This window comes from Lynx canadensis, chromosome D2 (genome assembly GCF_007474595.2).
Source record: "Lynx canadensis isolate LIC74 chromosome D2, mLynCan4.pri.v2, whole genome shotgun sequence".
In the NCBI taxonomy this organism is placed as follows: Eukaryota; Metazoa; Chordata; class Mammalia; order Carnivora; family Felidae; genus Lynx; species Lynx canadensis.
The window spans coordinates 78,965,211-78,973,357 of NC_044313.2; the positions used below are offsets into that span (position 1 = coordinate 78,965,211).

The following is an 8,147-nucleotide window of genomic DNA, read 5'->3' on the forward strand; positions in this document are numbered from 1 at the left end:
TTATGGAGAGAAATTTATTAGCATGTCTTGCAAATTTAAAAATATTCATCGGGGCGCCTGAGTGGCTCGGTCGGTTAAGGGGCCGACTTCGGCTCAGGTCCTGATCTCACGGTCCGTGAGTTCGAGCCCCGCGTCGGGCTCTGTGCTGACAGCTCAGAGCCTGGAGCCTGTTTCGGATTCTGTGTCTCCCTCTCTCTCTGCCCCTCCCCTGTTCATGCTCTGTCTCTCTCTGTCTCGGAAATAAATAAACGTTAAAAAAAAAACTTAAAAATATTCACGTCTTATTGCTTCTTGGCCTTTTGGCTAAGATCTGTTCTTTTCGGTGTAATATCTGATGCATCTTTTATCTGAGGACAATATATTAAATAGGTTTTCGGAACTAGAAGAGGGAATAGGAGCTTGCTCCGTTCCCTCGGTGCATCACCCTGGTATTGCTGTAAGTCCAGGAACGGTGCACCCCCTCGGGGGAACAAAAAAAAAATTCGTATCTTTCACTCAGTAATTCTATCTCCAGCAGTCTAGCCAAAGGAGAAACAATGTATGTGTAATCATAAAAAAATATATTATAAAATCGTTCCTGATTATATATCTTAATATAGTGAAATTTACCACATAAGAGATCGATAAAATAAATTATGGGTGAGAAAGAATGGAATTGTTCAGCCACCAAGTATGTTTATAAGTGTTATGTGAAATTTCTATTATATAATATTGAGAGAAAAGCGATGTGAATTGTGCATATATTTTGAAGCCCAGTGATAAAACAAATTATAAAGAGGAAAAAAAGAAAGAAAGAAAAAGAGAAACCCCTCATGATTGACCCCAAGACCTGACCTTTACTGCCCACCTGCATGTACCTGTCTATATTTGTCCACACTTTCCTAAAGTTCTTGTTTAAGAACTTACTTCTAAGCTTATATCTTAACTCAGGAAAGACCCATGATGGGCACAGCATCCCATGATGGAAACAGAAACGACCCCTCAAGCAATAATGACTGCCGGAGGGAGAGCTGTGGTGGCCCAGACCACCCAGACCAGTGTGAACTCAACCCCTGACTCACACCTGCACAGAGGACCCTGCTGTGACCAGCTGTTAACCTCTACCTCATTTTAATACTAAAATCTCCACCCAAGGAGGAGGAGAAGCCTCATTTACATAACATACAACCTGTGTATAAGCATGTTTCCTTAAGGTGCAGGTACGACCTTATGCCTACCTCCATATTGGATGATGAGGCTCCTCTCTCTAAATATTCATCCTAACCCTACGTGAAAGGAGCCCATCCCATTGGGGATTCTGGCTTTGGAAGTTATTCCCCGTGATCTCCTTATTTGCTGCCCATAAAGTTTATTTTGTGCGACCACATAGACCAGTCTCTACCTATGAGTCACCAAGGAGTGAAGTCATGTGAGTTCAGTTACATAAGCACCAAATTGTAATTACGGTTATATTTAGATGGTGACTATTTGGGTGATCACTTTCTCATTTCCTAGGACTTTCCATGCTTTGTAATTTTTTTATTTTATTTTTGTTTTTTGAGAGAGAGAGAGAGCACGTGCACGCACACATCTGTGCGTGAGCAGGGGAGGGGCAGAGAGGGAGGAAGAGAGAGCATCTCAAGCAGGCTCCCCGCTCAGCTGGAGCCCAACACGGGGCTCAATCTCACGACCCTAAGATCATGACCTGAGCTGAAATCAAGAGTTGGATGCTCAGTCAACTGAGCCATCCAGGCTGGATGGAAATTCTGGAAACTATGGGGAGAAAGATGATTATATTCCTCATTTGGCTTTGAAACCACCTAAGTTTATTTTTTTAACTAAAAAAAATTTTTTTTTTTTATTTTAGAGAGAGAGAGAGAGCACATGAGCAGAGGAGAGGGGCAGAGGGAGAGAAAGAGAATCTTAAGCGGGCTCCACACGCAGCACAGAGCCTGACGTGGGGCCGGATCCCACGACGAGATCATCGCCTGAGCTGAAATCAAGACTCTGACGCTTAACTGACTAATCCACCCAGCTGCCCTGAAACCACTTAAGTTTAAAAGCAACAAAATGAAGACAGATGGTAAGTCGCAGCCGGTAGGAAATGGAAGCATTTTTCAGAAGGTGCCTTCAGTATTGTCATAGAAAATTCCATAAATCTCTCTCTTGGATTCATCAAGATCATAATCTCTGTTGAGTATATGTATGAACATAATTAATGTATAGTATAATTAATACGATTAATGTAGTAAATACGTACTTTTATATCAACATAGCACATTTGTATGTAACTAATATTGATTAATAGAACTTAACTCTGGTTGATCACAATGGTAGTGTTAACACCACCAACAGTAACAATGATCACTATCGCAACTACTGAGAGCCGATCATGTGCCAAGTTAGGTGTCAGACATACACGATCTCATTTCATTCTCAAAAGTATCCCGAGGGATAAGAAATATCATCTCCATTTTATTTCAAATGAAATTGCGTCTCAGAGAGGTCAAGTCATGTGCCTGAGCTCAAACAGAGTGATGGCGGCAGAACTGACTCTTGTTGCCAGACCGTGAAGGAAATTTGCCGACCATTTTGTGCCCTTGACCAACTGGTGGATGCGGAAAAGGTTTACAGGGCCCTCTGGCTACTCAGTGTCTGATTAGTATAGGCATCATGATTACCATTAAAAAAAACCCGCCCCAAACCCCACAGTGATAACTCTTAGAATCCACCCCAGCCAAAGTGAATGAGACTCCGTGGGGGTGTCCAGGGATCTGCATTTTCAGATTCCAAGTGATTCATGTGTCTTCCAGCGAGTGCGAAACAGCTAGGTGGCTGGGTTCCTTGCGAACAGAAGTGTTTTCCTTCTCATCTCTGTCTCTGTGGAGCTAGCACGGAGGGTCTCACAAACCGTGAGATTACAGCATGGAGGTTCTTATGAAGGCTTGTCAAATAAATAAATGGGTGAAAGACTGAATGAGTGCACGACTTAATCTTAAAGATGACCCCATGCTGACTCACTATTTCGTCCGCCAGCGAGCCCTCTTGCTCAGGTGTAGACACAACAGGGAGAACCAGAAACGGAGCTCCACACACGCTCTAACTAGAACCCGTTGTACTTACTCTTTATCGCACTTCCCTGAGGCATGTTTTGCAAGAACATTCCAACCAGCAGACCAGAAAAGCCCTGATGGCAATAGCGAAAGGCCTAGAAGACCACCCCCACAGGTGCCCTTCCCTGCCTGTGGCCACGCACCCCCATCCAAGACGGAGCACCCTGCCTCCTCTCCTGCACGTACCCCTCCCCCTGTCCCCAAACTCTCCCATGAAACCCTAGGTGTCCTTGCCACAGAGAGGTGGGTTGTTAAGACAGGAGCCTGTCACCTCCCCCAACTGCCGTCTCCCCCCCACCCCCAATTAATCCTATTCTCTCTTCCAAACCCTTGTCTGGCTTCTCTTGAGCCGAGTTTATCTGAGTTTGTTGGGCAACAGTGCTGGCAGGCCAGCCCAGAATGCTGTTCTCTATTCATCGGGACCCCTGGGCCCGCGCCCCCAGAGGGAAGCTGGCCTTAGGAGCTCCAGGGCTTACCTGCTTGTTCCCCGAGTCGGCTGCTGTGATCACGGATCAGTAACAATTCCTACCCGCCCCCACCCCCCATCCCTTCATGGGTCCTCTCTGACAGGTAGGCTTTGAGAGTTGATTACACCCTTAACTCAGGATTTATCTTATGGGAAATCATCAGGGAGTTTTTTGTCTTTAACGGTCTTTTGTCTCAAAGCATTTACAATTTAGATGCCCCGGTGTCTGCAGAGTGGTTGGCATTTGAGGCCTCCGAGTTACAATCCTTGCAAGTGAATCTGATGGCCACGCTGGAGAGCCGAGGTGGGGTTGGGGGGGGGGGGAGGAGGGAGCGGGGGAGGGGGCCTGTGCAGAGGAGGAGCGCTAGGTGGCTTCGCCGGGGTGCAGCTGGTAGAAAGAGCTGGAGTCTTCCCAAGGGATGGCGCAAGAATGTACCGGTCATGACAGGCTGTGCTTTGCAGCCGTGACAGAGAGCCCCTTTGGCCGCTTTGTTTCATACCTCTGTGCAATGGGTCTGGGTTTGGAAGGGCGACGTGTCCCGACAAGAGGAGCCTGCGTGTTCCATCCTGTGGCAGGTTCTAACCCAACAGCCTTTCTTCAGGCACCCCTCCCCAGGCCTCTGCTTACGTGGCCTTTCCAGGGCTGCCCTGCTCGGCCCTATCTGAGCCTCGTAGTATTAGCTATCACTGTCGGGTGAGTCTGCCCGACTTAGACACCTCTCCTTCGCGACACTCCAAGAGTCCTCGTATTTCTCTGACGTGTTTCCATGACAGCATCTCACGTTGACATCCTCCTGATTCACAGCGGTGCCCAGAGATGTTAGGACTCAGAGCGCAGACACGATAAGTGCCAGGGGTGCTCAGTCCTTAAAGGTGAGATCCTGGGGCCTCAAGTCACCAGACTTGGTCAACACAGGTTATGCGTATTTTAGATTTATTTATATAGAGAGATTATATATTAGACATATATAGTATTAATCGAATTTATCTATACTCTAGTATATAATCTATCATATAAAGATATGCGATCCAGAGTAGAATCTAGCTATAGAAGCGATCGAGAGAGTAAGTGAGCCATAAGCTATGATATAGACAAGCGAAGACAGAGATAAGCGATAGAAAAGCAGCTAGAGAAGCGACATAGAGAGAAGCGAGCGAGAGAGAAGCTAGATAGAGATATCTAGGGATTGTAATCTAGATATAATGAATCGAGTAGATAACAAGCGAGCAGAACCGATAACAAAGAAGCGACAATAATAGAACACTAGAAGGAAACTATGCTAGATATAGATCGAGAGAGAATCTGTCTAGCAGAAGCATAGAGAACGAGCTATATAATCTCTATATATAATCTCTCTCTATATAATCTATATACATATATATTATCTATATATAATCTATATATATAATCTATATAATCTATCTATATATATAAACTATCTATATATAATCTATATATATAATCTGTCTATCTATAATCTATATATAATCTATCTATATATAATCTCTATATATAAAATCTATATACATATATATTATCTATATATAATCTATATAATCTATCTATATATATAAACTATCTATATATAATCTATATATATAATCTATATATACAATCTATATATATAATCTCTATATATATAATCTATGTAGATTATATTGAGTTATCACTCTAAATCAGCATTTCACACTGCTTTTTCTAGTAAACATGATTCCCGAAAGATGCTACTTGTAAGAGCTCAGGGGAAAGCATGTGTTAGACTGTATATATTATACACACACAGGTATGCACATATATAGCTTATATCATATATAAATTACATATGATCATATGTTTATCATCCCTGGTTCTTGCCCATGAAACGACAAAAGCCATGCAGTAGATCATGCAAATACGCCTCCTCATCTTTATAAATGTCCCCTGGAGTGAAAAATATTGCTGTCGTTATAAACACATATATATCCAAATGCTATATGATGATGTGCTCAGAGAGTCTTGGTTGACAATATTATAATTAAGGATCAGTGTAGTTCTGCAATTCTGATCCTGTTTGACTATAATCTACTTTTCTGCAGATCCATTTGCTTGTGAAATTTTATTCATTGACTAACACCCGTTAAACATACTGTGGCCCAAATTTTTTAAGGAACGCTCTTGGGAAATGCTGCTTTATTACATATATATACATGTATATATATTCTTTTTTTCTATTCTCTACACCAAAAAAAAAAAAAAATCTGTGTAATTAAGTGAAGACTAAAAGGACACAAGTAGCCAAAAATTGGAACGTCATCTGTGAAGGTTTTCTGCAGGCAGATGTCCTCCACGGTGCTGAGACCCTGCTATGCACTTACCCAAGTTCGCTTGGAGAAAGGCGATCAGGAACGGGACTGCTTGAAGGACTGTCCTCCGCTACTCAAAACTCTTTCTCTCCTGGTTGTTTTCTGTCTCCCCCTCCAGCTAGTGCAGCCAGGGAGACGCAGGCTGTTAACTTCCTAGAGAACATTGTCCTGCTGCCTTTTTTGTCTCACATTGAGTTTCACTATTTTATATCACATTCATGTGGATCATCGGGAGGCAGCTCTCACGATGCATTTTGCACTGACAAGATACATTGACGATCGCATCAAGGATACCAATTTCTCACCCCAAAAGTGATAGAAATAAATAGAAACTTTCATTCTACTTTTCTCATTGCTTCAGAATAGTTGCTGTCAGGCTTATTAAGCAGACGTTCAACCAGGGCTGATGTCGATGCTTGGACAGCACTCTCAGTGAATCCACACCCCAATTTTTCACGCTGTTGCAAAAATGGGGTGAGAAATGGCCAGAATATGAAGGTACAGAGACTCCATCGTTAGCTTTATTCATTGAGCAGACTGGGATTCATCAGAGCCATACACAGAAACCGGACTTCCTGGGTTTTCAAAGCTTGCTTAGGAAATATTTGCAATTGGGTGAATAAAAAATATTACATGTCAAAATTAGTAATATGTAATATAATTATGTTAATTTATAATGTAGCATATAATAATGTATATTCACTTATATTAGGAAAGAAGAAAGTTAACAATCAATGACACAAACTTCTACCTTATTGAAGGAAAATTAAGCCCGTAGTAAATAGAAGAAAAAAAGTAATAAAGATAAGAGGAAATAATCAACAAAGTAAAAAACATAAGATTAGAGAAAAGTAACAAATCCCAAAGTTGGTTGTTTGAAAAGATTTATAAAATTGATAAGCACTGGGAAAAAATAGAGTTATATAAAGCAGCAGAATAAGAAATTAAAGAATGAATATCATGAATGATATTACAAATAATAAAATTATAATAAGGGAATACGATGAAAACTACAAGCTAATAAATTTGATAAATTGGATTAACTGGACGAATTCTTTGAGAAACACAACTTTAACAATTTCTGTTTCAAGAAGAAGTAGAAGACTTGATGAGCTGTATTCTATTAAAGAAATTAAATTTGGGGGCCCTGGGTGTATCAGTCAGTAAACATCTGACTCTTGGTTTCAGCTCAGGTCATGATCTCACAGTTCATGGGTTCAAGCCCCGCACTGGGCTCTGTGCTAACAGTGCAGGGCCTACTTGAGATCCTTTCTTTCCCTCTCTCTCTGCCCCTTCCCCGCTCATGCTTGTGCCTACTCTCTCAAAAATAAATACAAACAAAAATCTCACTTCTGAGTATCATGACTAGTAAATATTAGTCTTATTTGTTAAAAATGATTTTTGTTTGAGTTGGGGCAGGTTATACTTCAGTCCTTAAAAAGACTTATGAATAATATGGGGTGCCTGGGTGGCTCAGTCGGTTAAGCATCTGACTTCTGCTCAGATCATGATCTCACGGTTTGTGGCTTCGAGCCCCTGCATCGGGTTCTGTGCTGACGGCTCAGAGCCTGGAGCCTGCTTCCGATTCTGTGTCTCCCTCTCTCTCTGCCCCTCCCTCGTTCACACCCTGTCTCTCTCTCTAAAAAATAAATAAGCATGAAAAAAGTAAAAAAAAAAAAAAAAGATTTATGAATAATAAACAAAGGAAACCCTCATTGTTTCCTTAGTGAATATCCTATTTAAAATTTAAGGAAAAAATTATGACAATTAGGCCCCCCCCCAAAAAAAAATAGAAAAGGAAGAAACACTTCCCAAATCATTTTATGAGGCTAAAATAAATTTACATCACATTTTAAAGTGATCTAGATAGCCAAAATGTATTGGCAAAAGACGTGAAGTTGGATGACTGACACGACTTGATTTCAAGGTGTACGAGCTGCGGCAATCAGCACCATGGGGCAGTGTCATATGATAAATGTCTAGTGCAATGGGACACGACAATTGTTGCACAAATATAGACACACAGAGTCAACTGATTTTGGACAAAGCCTCGAAGGTAATCCAATGGAAGAAAATCATATTTGCAAAAACAGTGCTAGGAGGGTACATAAGAGAGAGAGAAAAAAATCTCAGTCCCTAACTCACACCGTTGGCAAAAGTTAAAAGTAAATTATTAGCCTGACCATAAAAGCAAAAACTGTCAAGCTGAAACAAACACAAAGGAAATCTTCATGACCTCAGGGTAG

At 41.5% G+C, this 8,147-nt stretch overlaps 1 pseudogene; it reads left to right on the plus strand.

Moving 5' to 3' along the window:
- The first annotated feature begins 283 nt into the window (after nt 1-283).
- LOC115527867 lies at nt 284-462 on the plus strand (annotated as a pseudogene).
- The last annotated feature ends 7,685 nt before the right edge of the window (nt 463-8,147 follow it).